At 42.6% G+C, this 18,136-nt stretch overlaps 9 non-coding genes and 2 pseudogenes across 9 annotated transcripts; 9 read left to right on the top strand and 2 right to left on the bottom strand.

The window, feature by feature from the left end:
• The first annotated feature begins 109 nt into the window (after positions 1–109).
• LOC135013247 (U1 spliceosomal RNA) lies at positions 110–272 on the top strand. Its single transcript, XR_010211971.1, has one exon. It is a non-coding gene; the product is annotated as a U1 spliceosomal RNA (small nuclear RNA).
• A 671-nt stretch (positions 273–943) lies between these two features.
• Positions 944–1,107, top strand: LOC135013242 (U1 spliceosomal RNA). The gene has a single exon (XR_010211966.1). It is a non-coding gene; the product is annotated as a U1 spliceosomal RNA (small nuclear RNA).
• Positions 1,108–1,259: 152 nt separating this feature from the next.
• On the top strand, positions 1,260–1,422 carry LOC135013244 (U1 spliceosomal RNA). Its single transcript, XR_010211968.1, has one exon. It is a non-coding gene; the product is annotated as a U1 spliceosomal RNA (small nuclear RNA).
• Positions 1,423–2,093: 671 nt separating this feature from the next.
• Positions 2,094–2,257, top strand: LOC135013239 (U1 spliceosomal RNA). The gene has a single exon (XR_010211962.1). It is a non-coding gene; the product is annotated as a U1 spliceosomal RNA (small nuclear RNA).
• Positions 2,258–2,409: 152 nt separating this feature from the next.
• LOC135013245 (U1 spliceosomal RNA) lies at positions 2,410–2,572 on the top strand. Its single transcript, XR_010211969.1, has one exon. It is a non-coding gene; the product is annotated as a U1 spliceosomal RNA (small nuclear RNA).
• Positions 2,573–3,234: 662 nt separating this feature from the next.
• LOC135013252 (U1 spliceosomal RNA) lies at positions 3,235–3,398 on the top strand. Its single transcript, XR_010211974.1, has one exon. It is a non-coding gene; the product is annotated as a U1 spliceosomal RNA (small nuclear RNA).
• A 152-nt stretch (positions 3,399–3,550) lies between these two features.
• LOC135013248 (U1 spliceosomal RNA) lies at positions 3,551–3,692 on the top strand (annotated as a pseudogene).
• Positions 3,693–6,304: 2,612 nt separating this feature from the next.
• On the bottom strand, positions 6,305–6,446 carry LOC135013249 (U1 spliceosomal RNA; annotated as a pseudogene).
• Positions 6,447–6,598: 152 nt separating this feature from the next.
• Positions 6,599–6,762, bottom strand: LOC135013241 (U1 spliceosomal RNA). Its single transcript, XR_010211965.1, has one exon. It is a non-coding gene; the product is annotated as a U1 spliceosomal RNA (small nuclear RNA).
• Positions 6,763–12,021: 5,259 nt separating this feature from the next.
• Positions 12,022–12,095, top strand: TRNAN-AUU (transfer RNA asparagine (anticodon AUU)). Its single transcript has one exon. It is a non-coding gene; the product is annotated as a tRNA-Asn (tRNA).
• Positions 12,096–15,523: 3,428 nt separating this feature from the next.
• Positions 15,524–15,597, top strand: TRNAN-AUU (transfer RNA asparagine (anticodon AUU)). The gene has a single exon. It is a non-coding gene; the product is annotated as a tRNA-Asn (tRNA).
• The last annotated feature ends 2,539 nt before the right edge of the window (positions 15,598–18,136 follow it).

Below are 18,136 nucleotides of genomic sequence, written 5' to 3'. Positions count from 1 at the left end.
TCTAGCCTTGTTCTTCTTTCGAGAGTTCCCTTGTGCTGCCTCAGTTGGATCTCCTTCACTTGACTGGGGGGTGCCCGAGCAGCGACCCTCCCCAGCTCTAGCCCAACTCCTACTTACCTGCCAGGTGAGATACTATGATCAGGAAGTTGCTACTCCCAGTGCAAGGCTCACCCATTGCACTCTGGGTGTGCTGCTCCTGCGATTTCCCCAAATGTGGGAAACTTGACTGCATAATTTGTGTTTCCCCTGGTCGGCTCTCGTATAATTCAGATCTCTTTGTCTCAGGTCTCTCTCCAGCCTAGTTTGCTGTCTGTTTCCACTTCTCTTTTCTTGAGCCGCTCCCTTCTATGCCCTTGCGCACTATCCTGACTTCTCCCGTCTGCTTACTTTGTGCTTTCCAATGCACAATGCAAACTACAGGTAGTGCTGCAGGGCCCACACCCTTTTACTTGCCTTACAGAGCAGCTCTGGGGATGTTACAGTGCCCAGCTGCTGCAAGAAATCAGCTTGAATGCTTCAGGGGCTGGGGCATAGCCAACATGAGCCCCACACCGAAGGAGGGTGGAGGTGTTTAATGCGAACTAGGGGTCATCCAAGCGCCGCAAAAGGCCGCCATGCCCTGCACGCACCTTTTCTCTTTTCATATGCAGACGAGGGTTGAAGCCAACTTTGACCCACTGCTTGGATGGCATTACCATATGCAAATCAATCTGCTGCAGGCCTTCCCCCAGGAATGCTTGCACTAGTTGTTGCATTTGGTTTGTTGTTTGGGGGTGCTTCAGTATTAGGCAGCCTTCTGCCCTCCCATGTTCATCTGAAAATATGTGTTCTCCCTGCAGTTGTTGTCCCCAGATGAGAGTTCCCTTGTGCTGCCTCAGTTGAATCTCCTTTACTTGACAGAGATGTGCCTGAGCAGCGGACCTCCCTAGCCCTATCTCAAATCATACTTATTTTGTATAGGAGATACCATGGTCAAGAAGATTGTTCCCCCAGGGTGAGGGTCATTCATTGCATTCTGGGTATGCTGACCCCTGTGATTTCCCCAAATGTGGGAAACTTGACTGCATTATTTGTAGTAGTGGGGGACTGTGTTTGTGCTTTCCTCTGGTCAGCTCTGGTAAAAGTCAGATTTCTTTGTCTCATTTCTTCCTCTAGCCTTATTCTTCTTTTGAGAGTTCCCTTGTGCTGCCTCAGTTGGATCTCCTTCACTTGACAGAGGGGTGCTTGAGCAGCGACCCTCCCCAGCTATAGCCCAACTCCTACTTACCTGCCAGGTGAGATACTATGATCATGAAGGTGCTTCTCCCAGGGCAAGGCTCACCCATTGCACTCTGGGTGTGCTGCTCCTGCGATTTCCCCAAATGTGGGACACTTGACTGCATAATTTGTGTTTCCCCTGGTCGGCTCTCGTATAATTCAGATCTCTTTGTCTCAGGTCTCTCTCCAGCCTAGTTTGCTGTCTGTTTCCACTTCTCTTTTCTTGAGCCGCTCCCTTCTATGCCCTTGCGCACTATCCTGACTTCTCCCGTCTGCTTACTTTGTGCCTTCCAATGCACAATGCGAACTACAGGTAGTGCTGCAGGACCCACACCCTTTAACTTGCCTTACAGAGCAGCTATGGAGCTGTTACAGTGCCCAGATGCTGCAAGAAATCAGCTTGAATGCTTCAGGGGCTGGGGCATTGCCAACATGAGCCCCACACCGAAGGAGGGTGGGGGTGTTTAATGCGAACTAAGGGTCATCCAAGCGCCGCAAAAGGCCGCCATGCCCTGCATACCCCTTTTCTCTTTTCATATGCAGATGAGGGTTCCAGCCAACTTTGGCCCACTGCTTGGATGACATCACTGTATGCAAATCCGTCTTCTGCAGACCTTCCCCCAGGAATGCTTGTACTAGTTGTTGCATTTGGTTTGTTGTTTGGGGGTGCTTCAGTATTAGGCAGCCTTCTGCCCTCCCATGTTCATTTGAAAATATGTGTTCTCCCTGCAGTTGTTGTCCCCAGATGAGAGTTCCCTTGTGTTGCCTCAGTTGAATCTCCTTTACTTGACAGAGATGTGCCTGAGCAGCGGCCCTCCCCAGCCCTATCCCAAATCATACTTATTTTGCATAGGAGATACCATGGTCATGAAAATTGTTCTCCCAGGGTGAGGTTCATTCATTGCATTCTGGGTATGCTGACCCCTGTGATTTCCCCAAATGTGGGAAACTCGACTGCATTATTTGTGGTAGTGGGGGACTGTGTTTGTGCTTTCCTCTGGTCAGCTCTGGTAAAAGTCAGATTTCTTTGTCTCAGATCTTCCTCTAGCCTTGTTCTTCTTTCGAGAGTTCCCTTGTGCTGCCTCAGTTGGATCTCCTTCACTTGACAGGGGGGTGCCCGAGCAGCGACCCTCCCCAGCTCTAGCCCAACTCCTACTTACCTGCCAGGTGAGATACTATGATCATGAAGGTGCTTCTCCCAGGGCAAGGCTCACCCATTGCACTCTGGGTGTGCTGCCCCTGTGATTTCCCCAAATGTGGGAAACTTGACTGCATAATTTGTGTTTCCACTGGTCGGCTTTCATATAATTCAGATCTCTTTGTCTAAGGTCTCTCTCCAGCCTAGTTTGCTGTCTGTTTCCACTTCTTTTTTTTTGAGCCCCTCCCTTCTATACCCTTGTGCACTATCCTGACTTCTCCTGTCTGCTTACTTTGTGCCTTCCAATGCACAATGCAAACTACAGGTAGTGCTGCATGGCCCACAACCTGTTACTTGCCTTACAGAGCAGCTCTGGAGCTGTTACAGTGCCAAGCTGCTGCAAGAAATCAGCTTGAATGCTGGGGCATTGCCAACATGAGCCCCACACCGAAGGAGGGTGGGGGTGTTTAATGCGAACTAAGGGTCATCCAAGCGCCGCAAAAGGCCGCCATGCCCTGCATACCCCTTTTCTCTTTTCATATGCAGATGAGGGTTCCAGCCAACTTTGGCCCACTGCTTGGATGACATCACTGTATGCAAATCCGTCTTCTGCAGACCTTCCCCCAGGAATGCTTGTACTAGTTGTTGCATTTGGTTTGTTGTTTGGGGGTGCTTCAGTATTAGGCAGCCTTCTGCCCTCCCATGTTCATTTGAAAATATGTATTCTCCCTGCAGTTGTTGTCCCCAGATGAGAGTTCCCTTGTGCTGCCTCAGTTGAATCTCCTTTACTTGACAGAGATATGCCTGAGCAGCGGCCCTCCCCAGCCCTATCCCAAATCATACTTATTTTGCATAGGAGATACCATGGTCATGAAGATTGTTCTCCCAGGGTGAGGTTCATTCATTGCATTCTGGGTATGCTGACCCCTGTGATTTCCCCAAATGTGGGAAACTCGACTGCATTATTTGTGGTAGTGGGGGACTGTGTTTGTGCTTTCCTCTGGTCAGCTCTGGTAAAAGTCAGATTTCTTTGTCTCAGATCTTCCTCTAGCCTTGTTCTTCTTTCGAGAGTTCCCTTGTGCTGCCTCAGTTGGATCTCCTTCACTTGACAGGGGGGTGCCCGAGCAGCGACCCTCCCCAGCTCTAGCCCAACTCCTACTTACCTGCCAGGTGAGATACTATGATCATGTAGGTGCTTCTCCCAGGGCAAGGCTCACCCATTGCACTCTGGGTGTGCTGCCCCTTTGAATTCCCCAAATGTGGGAAACTTGACTGCATAATTTGTGTTTCCCCTGGTCGGCTCTCATATAATTCAGATCTCTTTGTCTCAGGTCTCTCTCCTGCCTAGTTTGCTGACTGTTTCCACTTCTCTTTTCTTGAGCCGCTCCCTTCTATGCCCTTGCGCACTACCCTGACTTCTCCCGTCTGCTTACTTTGTGCCTTCCAACGCACAATGCGAACTACAGGTAGTGCTGCAGGGCCCACACCCTTTTAGTTGCCTTACAGAGCAGCTCTGGAGCTGTTACAGTGCCCAGCTGCTGCAAGAAATCAGCTTGAATGCTTCAGGGGCTGGGGCATGGCCAACATGAGCCCCACACCGAAGGAGGGTGGGGGTGTTTAATGCGAACTAGGGGTCATCCAAGCGCAGCAAAAGGCCGCCATGCCCTGCATACCCCTTTTCTCTTTTCATATGCAGATAAGGGTTCCAGCCAACTTTGGCCCACTGCTTGGATGACATCACCGTATGCAATTCCATCTTCTGCAGACCTTCCCCAAGGAATGCTTGTACTAGTTGTTGCATTTGGTTTGTTGTTTGGGGGTGCTTCAGTATTAGGCAGCCTTCTGCCCTCCCATGTTCATCTGAAAATATGTGTTCTCCCTGCAGTTGTTGTCCCCAGATGAGAGTTCCCTTGTGCTGCCTCAGTTGAATCTCCTTTACTTGACAAGGGAGGCATTTTGGATTTTTTCTTTGGGTACCCCTACACCTGATGGTCTGATTGAGAGCATCGAACTGAACAACATTGGCAGTCTCTGAAGATTTTATCTATTGATTTACCTAATATATTATTTATTGAATATCCATTTATTGTATGTTTAATAAATAAACAAAATTATTAGAAGTAGCTATTTTGGGAACAGCATTCCTCTTAGTATGAAACTGTATAATCCTGTTGTGTGTGTTCCTTTAAAGTTCTTTAGTAAAATCCACTAGTAATGATGAACATCAGATTTCTTCCTCCATCCTCTTTTTACACTTTCTCTTGGTTCTATATATATATATATTTTTTATTTTTTTATTTTTTTTCCCTCCTTCTCCCAAAAGGCCCCCCTCCCTCCCCCCCCCCCCCTCCCTGTTTTAAATTTTTACATCTTTAAATCTTTAAATCTTCGAATCCTTAAATTGTCTGTTTAATAATTATTCTTTCTTCAATTCTTTTTGTTGTTTAAGCAGCAATGTAATTATTCCAGGGGTTAAAATAATGAAATATAGAAATAATATTAACAAAAATTAAAGGTAAAAATGAATTGATAGAATGATCCCATTAAAAGTAAATAAATAATATGGATGTTAAGCTGAGCGGGTTGGATTCGAACATGGGACTCGCTGCATAGAGTGCAGGTGATGTTTCCCCTGCGCCACAAGAGCTGCTTTAGTAGTGTGTTGGATTTATGTTACCCTAAAAGGTTTTATATAAGTAAATGGGGATCCTTAGTGCTGGGTCTCTGAATTATGTGTATGTGATTATAGAGATGAGGTATTGATTGAAAGATTAGAGGTTAATCTGTATATAGATTATATATTTTCTGTTATTTTTTAAACCACCTTGTTGCTTATTTTATTATTATTTTTAATCACCATGTTGCTTATTTTTATATTATGAAATGCCTTTATATGTGCAATTGCAATTAGAAAGTTGTTCCATATGTGAGTCATTACATGTATGCATCCAATTAGTACATGTATATATCCAATCAACTAATTAGTAATGCTATTGGTCCGGTGCATTTTAAAAAGAGCCTGCTAGGCTGCTGATGTATCCTCTGACGAAACCGCTCTTGGATAACAGCGGAGAAACGCGTAAGGAAGGTGACTACCAGACACTCTGATTGCTGAGATATAAGCCCATTCATGAACGAGCTACATCACGGCGGACGTCTGATGTAAAGACAGCGGTGAAGGGGAAAAAGCAATTTGAGACCGAGCAAAAGGAGGTCTCTACCCCACGGCAGGGAGGAATATCCCGACCGCGAGTGCCAATAAGATCCAGCCACGGTTAACGACTGAGGCAGCATAAGGAAACTCTCATCTGGGGACAACAACTGCAGGGAGAACACATATTTTCAGATGAACATGGGAGGGCAGAAGGCTGCCTAATACTGAAGCACCCCCAAACAACAAACCAAATGCAACAACTAGTGCAAGCATTCCTGGGGGAAGGCCTGCAGCAGATGGATTTGCATATGGTGATGTCATCCAAGCAGTGGGTCAAAGTTGGCGTCAACCCTCGTCTGCATATGAAAAGAGAAAAGGGGCGTGCAGGGCATGGCGGCCTTTTGCGGCGCTTGGATGACCCCTAGTTCACATTAAACACCTCCACCCTCCTTCGGTGTGGGGCTCATGTTGGCTATGCCCCAGCCCCTGAAGCATTCAAGCTGATTTCTTGCAGCAGCTGGGCACTGTAACAGCTCCAGAGCTGCTCTGTAAGGCAAGTAAAAGGGCGTGGGCCCTGCAGCACTACCTGTAGTTTGTATTGTGCGTTGGAAGGCACAAAGTAAGCAGACTGGAGAAGTCAGGATAGTGAGCAAGGGCATAGAAGGGAGTGGCTCAAGAAAAGAGAAGTGGAAACAGACAGCAAACTAGGCTGGAGAGAGACCTGAGACAAAGAGATCTATATTATACGAGAGCCGACCAGGGGAAACACAAATTATGCAGTCAAGTGTCCAACATTTGGGGAAACCGCAGGAGCAGCACACCCAGAGTGCAATGGGTGAGCCTTGCCCTGGGAGAAGCACCTTCATGATCATAGTATCTCACCTGGCAGGTAAGTAGGAGTTGGGCTAGAGCTGGGGAGGGTCGCTGCTCGGGCACCCCCCTGTCAAGTGAAGGAGATCCAACTGAGGCAGCACAAGGGAACTCTCGAAAGAAGAACAAGGCTAGAGGAAGATCTGAGATAAAGAAATCTGACTTTTACCAGAGCTGACCAGAGGAAAGCACAAACACAGTACCTCACTACCACAAATAATGCAGTCCAGTTTCCCACATTTGGGGAAATCACAGGGATCAGCATACCCAGAATGCAATGAATGAACCTCACCCTGGGAGAACAATCTTCATGACCATGGTATCTCCTATGCAAAATAAGTATGATTTGAGATAGGGCTGGGGAGGGCTGCTGCTCAGGCACATCTCTGTCAAGAATTTATAAAGTCTATACATATATATAACCAAATGTCAATATATATATATATATAGAACCCAGCGCTCCTATCAAAACTTATCTATTTCACCAATTTGTTGCTTATTTAATCTTTATACATCTATTAATTTTTACCATATATTATAAAATGCTGCTCCCATAGTTAGTACTGTTCTACCAATAATAAACCAAATTTTAAAGATAATCACACTTGTTATCAAGGGAGCGCAAAAAATAGAATATACAAGCTCTTTATTTTAAAAAAAATATATATAGACAGAAGAAACCCACATTCAACAAAATACAATGGAGTCAACATATATAGGCACCACTATCCATATCTAAATGTAATCAGTATCTATTTCATATTGCCCTTGATGACAACGGAATGTCTATTAAAGTGTCCAAAAAATCCTCCTGGATACAGCTGTTGTAATTAAATCGTTACTTTCCAATTGTAATTGATACATTAAATTCCTTCTTGTGGATGAACAGCAACAGTTGTAACCAACGCCTCTTATTTACTGCAGTTAAAGTTCATATGTAACTCACGTGAGTAATGAAAGAAAACAGGGGGAGAGCGCTGTGATGGTTGGTGAAACACAGCGGTATGCTACAACGTACCCACATTTGCATCCATGCATATATAGATGTAGGTGTGTGTACGTCGGTGTGCGTCCAGGTGTCAACGCGTGTATGTATAGATACAGGTGAGGGTACGTCTGTGTATGTCCAGGTGTCAGAATGTGTATGTATAGATGCAGGTGTGGGAACGTCAGTGTAGGTTCAGATGTCAGCGCGTGTATGTATAGATGCAGGTGCTTGTATGTCCAGATGTCAGTGCATGTATGTATAGATGCAAGTGTGGGTACGTCGGTGTATGTCCATTTGTCAGCGCGTGTATATATAGATGCAGGTGCTTGTATGTTGGTGTATGTCCAGGTGTCAGCGTGTGTATGTATAGATGCAGGTGTGGGAATGTTAGTGTATGTCCAGGTGTCAGGGTGTGTATGTATGGATATTAGGTGTGGGTACATCAGTGTATGTCCAGGTGTCAGCGCATGTATGTATAGATGCAGGATAATAATCACACAGCGTGCCCCCCACCAACCACAAACCTCCCCCACCCCCCTGTATGACATAAACACCGCTAATTACACTTACACACAATAATTTCAGTTTGCGACCAGGAGCCGGCAATGTATGTGCACCCAAATGAAGCCACTGTACATGCCCTGCAGGCTGCTATGTACTGCACAGGTGCAACAAATTTAAATGCCCTATCTTTAAAATGGGGCATATTTTACTAAATTAAAAAAACCTGTAACTTTCTGTAAAACCTTAACCCCAAAAGGCACTACACTAACATAGGGGTGTAGAGTTGGATCTTGATCCAAGGCACCAACAGGCTAAAGCTTTGACTGTTCCCAGGATGCCTTGCACCGCCTCCTCTATAACCCTGCCCAGTGACGTAACTAGACCTTTGTGGTCCCCATAGCAAAATTCTGAATGGGCCCACCAGCACTCAACAAGAATGAGTGGCGTTTGGGGTCAGAAAAGTAGAGGGGAAGGGGTCTGACAGAGTAGGGGGCAGGACATGAATGAATAGAAACTGAGGTGTCCATTATATAAAGAAATATAGGCCCTCATTCCGAGTTGATCGGTCGCAAGGCGAATTTAGCAGAGTTACACACGCTAAGCCGCCGCCTACTTCCGTGGCGCTCACCTGATTGGCTGTGCGCTGTCTGTGCTGTGACAGCGCATCGCACAGCTCGGTCCATTAGTTTCAATGGTGGGAACTTTGCCGTCAGCGGTGGGGTTACCCGCGGTCAGCCGCTGACCGGCGGGTGACCTCACCGCTAGCCGCTAAGTTCCCACCATTGAATATAATGGACGGAGCTGTGCGATGCGCTGTCACAGCACAGACAGCGCACAGCCAATCAGGTGAGCGCCACGGAAGTAGCGCTTCCTGATTGGCTGAAGGGACTTCAGTGACAGGAGTCACGTGGTGTCCCGGCATTCGGGGTAAGGGGTCTCATGTGTCAGCATGGGACCCCTTTCAGTCCGGTGGTCCGTGTGTCCGTTTTCTTTTTTTGCCAAGTACGTGGATGTATCTCTGGACGTGGATGTACCTCTGGACGCTGGAAGGTGAGTATAATTTTTTTCACAGGTACCCTCGGATCGTCGGAGACCGTGGCAGTCGGCGTGTCAACATAGGTAAGTATGAATGTGTCGGCAGTGTGTAATAAAGTTTTACTGTCACGGTGTCTGTGTCCTGTTTTTATTTGGGTATTTTTTCCCCAGTAGAACTACAGGTACCAGCGGGCCCGTTTTTCTCCCGCATGCTGGTACTTGTGGTTCTCCAAGTACCAGTATGCGGGGGAGGCTTGCTGGGACTTGTAGTTCTTCTGGAAAAAACAATATTCTTGTCATTTTACTCTAGGCTATCAGCCTCCCATCCGCAGCCATTGGATGGGGGGGACAGCCTCGGGCTTCACCCCTTGCCCTTGGGTGGCTGGGGACCCCTTGATTGAAGGGGTCCCCACTCCCCCAGGGTACCCCGGCCAGGGGTGACTAGTTGGATATTTAATGCCACGGCCGCAGGGCACTGCATAAAAGTGACCCCCGGCTGTGGCATTATCTGTCCAGCTAGTGGAGCCCGATGCTGGTGTAAAAAATACGGGGGACCCCTACTCTTTTTGTCCCCCGTATTTTTTGCACCAGCACCAGGCGCAGAGCCCGGTGCTGGTTTTAAAAATACGGGGGATCCCTGCCCAATTTTCCCCCCGCATTTTTGGAACCAGGACCAGCTCGAAGAGCCCGAGGCTGGTTATGCTTTGGAGGGGGGACCCCACGCCATTTTTTTTTCCGTGTTTTTTCCGTTTTTTCCCGTTTTTTTAATTCGCGGCAAAATACGTCAAATTGTCCGTTTTTCGCCCGCGGGACTGTCGAATCCGTTTTTCATTGAATATGGTGAATTCCGGCAGCCACCTGCCGGAATTCACATGTCGAATTGTGTCGAATTTAAAAACGGCCATAATTTGCCGCGATTCGCCGTGAATTGCATATACCCCAAAGTAGCTTTTATGTAACCTTTTTAAACCTATTAGCATAGACCGAATCTCATCGTGTGTATAGGCCTTTAGTTCAACAACAGCATGGGACCAGTTAGTGTGTTTTGACCACTGCACAGCACCTGGTGTTATATAGTAAGCACCACTATGGCATAGTATACAGCATTATGGGCCTGATATGAGTGTGACCAGCGGTGATGTGGAATGCAGTAGGAGGTGCTGTTTAGCAAGCACCACTTCTATATTCACCATGCAGTATATTGTGTGAATATAGAAGTGTTGGTTGTGTTATGTATTAGAGTAATTATTGCAGCTCCCAGCTAAAATTGCCACAATGTAATTTAGTGACAAGCTGCAGAGATTAACCCTTTCTGTGGCTGCTGCACAACCTCTATTCATATCGCTGAATTAAATTAGGGAGATGTTCTCACCCCGCGAGCAAGCGCAGGTATATGCCACACTTATGGTAACATTGGATTTGCAGATATTTTCTTGCAGGGGTGTTTCTAAACAATTTGGCTTCAAATGCGAGATTTAAAAATGCGTGCCCCCCGCCACCATTGGCATTAAAAATTGTGCCCCTCCCCCATATATATATATAAAAAAAACTATATTTGCATGAGCGCTCCGGACGGGATGGGGGGGCGTGACCTCGCAAAAATGGGTATGGTCTCCATAAAATGGGCGTAGCCTTTCAGGCAAAGACTACCTTACACCCCAGTTCTTGACCCTGCACCAACAGACCTCGGCCACCACAGGGAAAAAAGTACAGTCATTTCCACCATGTTAAGCCCCACACATTAATGCCCTTTGGAACATATTATGTCACTCACCACAATATCTGTGATACACTATGCCCTACAGTAAAGCTTCTAATTACTTTTACAAAAACTGCTCAATGCCAAGAGTTTCACGTGCTGGGTGTCATGCTCATTGCCAGGGGTTTCACTCTCTGGGTGTCATGCTCATTGCCAGGGGGAACGCAGTAGGAGGTGTTATATAGTAAGCACCACTATGGCATAGTATATAGCATTATATATATTGTGAGCACTGGTGATGTTGAGTGCAGTAGAGCTGCTGCTGGGTAATTACAATTGACTACAACCACCAATATATTCTGCTGCACTATATATATGCAAAGCTAATTCTGCTGGGTAATTACAATTGAATACAACCACCAATATATTCTGCTGCACTATATCTATATATGCAAGCTAATTCTGCTGGGTAATTACAATTGACTACAACCACCAATATATTCTGCTGCACTATATCTATATATGCAAAGCTAATTCTGCTGAGTAATTACAATTGACTACAACCACCATTATATTCTGCTGCACTATATCTATATATGCAATGCTAATTCTGCTGGGTAATGCAAATTGAAACATTATTGCATAGTATGTGATTTTGAAGTACTTTTTTAAAGTTTTGAATGATATAGACCCAGTTTAATCTTTGTGGAATGCCTGGTTGTTGTTTTTAAGGTAATTTATTGCCTGGCATTTGAGGGGGTGGGGGGTGGTTACAGATTTCAATTATTGGTTTCACTTGTAATAGTCTTCTACTTAAGTCCAATGGTGTAGGCTGTGCAAAGCCATTTGGCTGTGCATTTATTGATCTAAGCGTGCATTTTTATCAAAGCGTGATAAAATTGACACATAACAGCAGCGTTCAATCAGTATCAATTTATCTTCAGCTGATGTCGATTGTGAATTTACGTTTCTTCTCTTCTTGTCACCTACAGGTAATTACAATTGACTACAACCACCAATATATTCTGCTGCACTATATCTATATATGCAAAGCTAATTCTGCTGGGTAATGCAAATTGAAACATTATTGCATAGTATGCAATAATATAGTATGCATATAGCAGAGGATAGTTTCAATCTGCCTACCTCTGGGTTATGGGCCCAGAATGCTTTCATTGCAGTACTCTGCTGCACATGTAAGTGCAAGAAATCCTGAAGCACTCACTCATCATGGGAAAGTACCAATGTGTTTCTTCGTTGATTGATGGAAGAAACATCTTACAAAAACTCTCCAGATTATTGACTTTTAAAGTTTTTCTAGGAAACGTTCTAGATGAATGCTTATTAGCGTTTGTCAGAACATACGTTTGCAAAGTGTCTCTGTGGCGCAATCAGTTAGCGTGTTTGGTTATTAACCAAAAGGTTGGTGGTTCAATCCCACCCAGGGACGTAATTTACCTTGTTATCAGATTTTGGTGATCTTTAAGTAGACAAGTCAAAATTTCAAACCCCCTCTTATGGTGTAGGGTACCTGGCCTTCTCTGATGTAATCAGAGTTAGATTTGATTAAGTGATTTTATAAAAAAAAAACAGCTAGGAAGCACAATTTAGCAGTGGGTTGCAGAGAAAAAGAAATATGCTGGCAAAAAAATCCAATTGAGTGATTAAACAGCTCTTCATTTTCTGGCTTTATTTTTAAGCTAACAAATTTGTTCTCTGAAAAGTGTCCACAAAGCCAAGTATCTGATTAACACCTTTGTAGGGATGGTTTTTCACCTATTACTAAATTAAACTTGCTTCATTGGAAAGGCAGCAAGATGCATCGTCATTTCAATATCTACTGAAATAATACAGGTTGACACCAGGAAACATTAACGCCACTGCATCCTTGCTGCTTTCTCATGTGGAAGTCTGTTTAATGTGAAAACAAGGTGATATCTAATTAGCACACAGGTAAGGAATTAAGAAAATCTTTATTTAAGGGTGAAGATGTTTCTCACAAAATCGTTGCCCCAATGCATCATAGAAATTCAAGCTGGAAAGATGATTTTAATATATCACTTGTACATTTTGTATTGCTCTTCTGGTGACAATGTAGTTTGTTTTTGTCAATTACCATTTTAATAATAGGGTAAAGAAAATTAAGTGGATTTTTGAAAGAAAACAATACTGTCAATATACTATTAAACAAATTAAAATGGTAAAAGTTATTGTACTTTAAGTAAAAATAAAAGAGCTAAAATATCAATCCCAATTTTGGATTACTTTAATTAAAAAAAAATGCATATAGCAGAGGATAGTTTCAATCTGCCTACCTCTGGGTTATCGGCCCAGCATGCTTCCATTGCAGTACTCTGCTGCACATGTAAGTGCAAGAGATCCTGAAGCACTCACTCATCATGGGAAAGTACCAATGTGTTTCTTCGTTGGTTGATGAAAGAAACATCTTACAAAAACTCTCCAGATTATTGACTTTTTTAAGTTTTTCTAGGAAACGTTCTAGATGAATGCTTATTAGCCTTTGTCAGTATGTACTTTTTGCAAAGTGTCTCTGTGGCGCAATCGGTTAGTGTGTTCGGCTATTAACCAAAAGGTTGGTGTTTCAATCCCACCAAGGGACGTAATTGACCTTGTGATCAGATTTTGGTGATATTTAAGTCGACAAGTCAAAATTTCAAACCCCCTGTTATGGTGTGGGTACCTGGCCTTCCCTGATGTAATCAGAGTTAGATTTGATTCAGTGATTTTATAAAAACAGCTAGGAAGCACAATTTAGCAGTGGGTTGCAGAGAAAAAAAATATGCTGGCAGAAAAATCCAATTGAGTGATTAAACAGCTCTTCATTTTCTGGCTTTATTTTTATGCTAACAAATTTGTTCTCTGAAAAGTGTCCACAAAGCCAAGTCTCTGATTAACACCTTTGTAAGGATGGTTTTTCACCTATTACTAAATTAAACTTGCTTCATTGGAAAGGCAGCAAGATGCATCCTCATTTCAATGTCTACTGAAATAATACAGGTTGACACCAGGAAACATTAACGCCACTGCATCCTTGCTGCTTTCTCATGTGGAAGTCTGTTTAATGTGAAAACAAGGTGATATCTAATTAGCACACAGGTAAGGAATTAAGAAAATCTTTATTTAAGGGTGAAGATGTTTCTCACAAAATCGTTGCCCCAATGCATCATTGAAATTCAACCTGGAAAGATGATTTTAATATATCACTTGTACATTTTGTATTGCTCTTCTGGTGACAATGTAGTTTGTTTTTGTCAATTACCATTTTAATAATAGGGTAAAGAAAATTAAGTGGATTTTTGAAATAAAACAATACTGTCAATATACTATTAAAACAAATTAAAATTGTAAAAGTTATTGTACTTTAAGTAAAAATAAAAGAGCAAAAATATCAATCCCAGTTTTGGATTACTTTAATTAACAAAAAAAATGCATATAGCAAAGGATAGTTTCAATCTACCTACCTCTGGGTTATGGGCCCAGCATGCTTCCATTGCAGTACTCTGCTGCACATGTAAGTGCAAGAGATCCTGAAGCACTCACTCATCATGGGAAAGTACCAATGTGTTTCTTCGTTGGTTGATGGAAGAAACATCTTACAAAAACTCTCCAGATTATTGACTTTTTAAAGTTTTTCTAGGAAACGTTCTAGATGAATGCTTATTAGCCTTTGTCAGTACGTACTTTTTGCAAAGTGTATCTGTGGCGCAATCGGTTAGTGTGTTCGGCTATTAACCAAAAGGTTGGTAGTTCAATCCCACCCAGGGACGTAATTGACCTTGTGATCAGATTTTGGTGATATTTAAGTCGACAAGTCAAAATTTCAAACCCCCTGTTATGGTGTGGGTAGCTGGCCTTCCCTGATGTAATCAGAGTTAGATCTGATTCCGTGATTTTATAAAAACAGCTAGGAAGCACAATTTAGCAGTGGGTTGCAGAGAAAAAAAATATGCTGGCAGAAAAATCCAATTGAGTGATTAAACAGCTCTTCATTTTCTGGCTTTATTTTTATGCTAACAAATTTGTTCTCTGAAAAGTGTCCACAAAGCCAAGTCTCTGATTAACACCTTTGTAAGGATGGTTTTTCACCTATTACTAAATTAAACTTGCTTCATTGGAAAGGCAGCAAGATGCATCCTCATTTCAATGTCTACTGAAATAATACAGGTTGACACCAGGAAACATTAACGCCACTGCATCCTTGCTGCTTTCTCATGTGGAAGTCTGTTTAATGTGAAAACAAGGTGATATCTAATTAGCACACAGGTAAGGAATTAAGAAAATCTTTATTTAAGGGTGAAGATGTTTCTCACAAAATCGTTGCCCCAATGCATCATTGAAATTCAACCTGGAAAGATGATTTTAATATATCACTTGTACATTTTGTATTGCTCTTCTGGTGACAATGTAGTTTGTTTTTGTCAATTACCATTTTAATAATAGGGTAAAGAAAATTAAGTGGATTTTTGAAAGAAAACAATACTGTCAATATACTATTAAACAAATTAAAATGGTAAAAGTTATTGTACTTTAAGTAAAAATAAAAGAGCTAAAATATCAATCCCAATTTTGGATTACTTTAATTAAAAAAAAATGCATATAGCAGAGGATAGTTTCTATCTGCCTACCTCTGGGTTATCGGCCCAGCATGCTTCCATTGCAGTACTCTGCTGCACATGTAAGTGCAAGAGATCCTGAAGCACTCACTCATCATGGGAAAGTACCAATGTGTTTCTTCGTTGGTTGATGGAAGAAACATTTTACAAAAACTCTCCAGATTATTGACTTTTTTAAGTTTTTCTAGGAAACGTTCTAGATGAATGCTTATTAGCCTTTGTCAGTATGTACTTTTTGCAAAGTGTCTCTGTGGCGCAATCGGTTAGTGTGTTTGGCTATTAACCAAAAGGTTGGTGGTTCAATCCCACCCAGGGACGTAATTGACCTTGTGATCAGATTTTGGTGATATTTAAGTCGACAAGTCAAAATTTCAAACCCCCTGTTATGGTGTGGGTACCTGGCCTTCCCTGATGTAATCAGAGTTAGATTTGATTCAGTGATTTTATAAAAACAGCTAGGAAGCACAATTTAGCAGTGGGTTGCAGAGAAAAAAAATATGCTGGCAGAAAAATCCAATTGAGTGATTAAACAGCTCTTCATTTTCTGGCTTTATTTTTATGCTAACAAATTTGTTCTCTGAAAAGTGTCCACAAAGCCAAGTCTCTGATTAACACCTTTGTAAGGATGGTTTTTCACCTATTACTAAATTAAACTTGTTTCATTGGAAAGGCAGCAAGATGCATCCTCATTTCAATGTCTACTGAAATAATACAGGTTGACACCAGGAAACATTAACGCCACTGCATCCTTGCTGCTTTCTCATGTTGAAGTCTGTTTAATGCGAAAACAAGGTGATATCTAATTAGCACACAGGTAAGGAATTAAGAAAATCTTTATTTAAGGGTGAAGATGTTTCTCACAAAATCGTTGCCCCAATGCATCATTGAAATTCAAGCTGGAAAGATGATTTTAATATATCACTTGTACATTTTGTATTGCTCTTCTGGTGACAATGTAGTTTGTTTTTGTCAATTACCATTTTAATAATAGGGTAAAGAAAATTAAGTGGATTTTTGAAAGAAAACAATACTGTCAATATACTATTAAAACAAATTAAAATGGTAAAAGTTATTGTACTTTAAGTAAAAATAAAAGAGCCAAAATATCAATCCCAGTTTTGAATTACTTTAATTAACAAAAAAAAATTGCATATAGCAGAGGATAGTTTCAATCTGCCTACCTCTGGGTTATGGGCCCAGCATGCTTCCGTTGCTGTACTCTGCTGCACATGTAAGTGCAAGAGATCCTGAAGCACTCACTCATCATGGGAAAGTACCAATGTGTTTCTTCGTTGGTTGATGGAAGAAACATTTTACAAAAACTCTCCAGATTATTGACTTTTTAAAGTTTTTCTAGGAAAAGTTCTAGATGAATGCTTATTAGCCTTTGTCAGTATGTACTTTTTGCAAAGTGTCTCTGTGGCGCAATCGGTTAGTGTGTTCGGCTATTAACCAAAAGGTTGGTGGTTCAATCCCACCCAGGGACGTAATTGACCTTGTGATCAGATTTTGGTGATATTTAAGTCGACAAGTCAAAATTTCAAACCCCCTGTTATGGTGTGGGTACCTGGCCTTCCCTGATGTAATCAGAGTTAGATTTGATTCAGTGATTTTATAAAAACAGCTAGGAAGCACAATTTAGCAGTGGGTTGCAGAGAAAAAAAATATGCTGGCAGAAAAATCCAATTGAGTGATTAAACAGCTCTTCATTTTCTGGCTTTATTTTTATGCTAACAAATTTGTTCTCTGAAAAGTGTCCACAAAGCCAAGTCTCTGATTAACACCTTTGTAAGGATGGTTTTTCACCTATTACTAAATTAAACTTGTTTCATTGGAAAGGCAGCAAGATGCATCCTCATTTCAATGTCTACTGAAATAATACAGGTTGACACCAGGAAACATTAACGCCACTGCATCCTTGCTGCTTTCTCATGTTGAAGTCTGTTTAATGCGAAAACAAGGTGATATCTAATTAGCACACAGGTAAGGAATTAAGAAAATCTTTATTTAAGGGTGAAGATGTTTCTCACAAAATCGTTGCCCCAATGCATCATTGAAATTCAAGCTGGAAAGATGATTTTAATATATCACTTGTACATTTTGTATTGCTCTTCTGGTGACAATGTAGTTTGTTTTTGTCAATTACCATTTTAATAATAGGGTAAAGAAAATTAAGTGGATTTTTGAAAGAAAACAATACTGTCAATATACTATTAAAACAACAAATTAAGAACTAAAGTCTTTCTTAAAGTGCCCATGTCTCCTGCGGAGCCCGTCTATCCCCATGGTCCTTACGGAGTCCCCAGCATCCTCTAGGACGTTAGAGAAAATAGGATTTTAATACCTACCGGTAAATCCTTTTCTCTTAGTCCGTAGAGGATGCTGGGCACCCGTCCCAGTGCGTACTGTGTCTGCAGTTATTAAATGGCCCTTAACTCCAGAACATTTATGTGGAGATGAAAACATCCAAGGAAGACTTGACCATCTTCCTTGGATGTTTTCCCCCTGTGTGACTGCTCTCCAGCCTCGGAGGGTTGTATCCGTGGTCCCTAGGATCCCGTCCTGGATCCCGAACCATCGCCCCTCTAGGTGGTGAGAACTGTGCAGCCACCAATGGAGTGAGATTCTGGTCTTGGAAGACAGGATTATCCTCCGGTGCATGTGTAGGTGGGATCCGGACCACTTGTCCAACAGGTCCCACTGGAACACTCTGGCATGGAACCTGCCAAACTGAATGGCCTCGTAGGCCGCAACCATCTTCCCCAGCAACTGAATGCATTGATGGATTAACACTCTTGCTGGTTTCAGAATTTGTTTGACCAGACTCTGGATCTCCAGAGCCTTTCCACTAGAAGAA

The sequence above is a fragment of the Pseudophryne corroboree genome, unplaced genomic scaffold (genome assembly GCF_028390025.1).
Source record: "Pseudophryne corroboree isolate aPseCor3 unplaced genomic scaffold, aPseCor3.hap2 scaffold_2689, whole genome shotgun sequence".
NCBI lineage: Eukaryota > Metazoa > Chordata > Amphibia > Anura > Myobatrachidae > Pseudophryne > Pseudophryne corroboree.
Note: the sequence above shows the minus strand (reverse complement) of the source record. Positions and strands in the feature narration are given on the sequence as shown.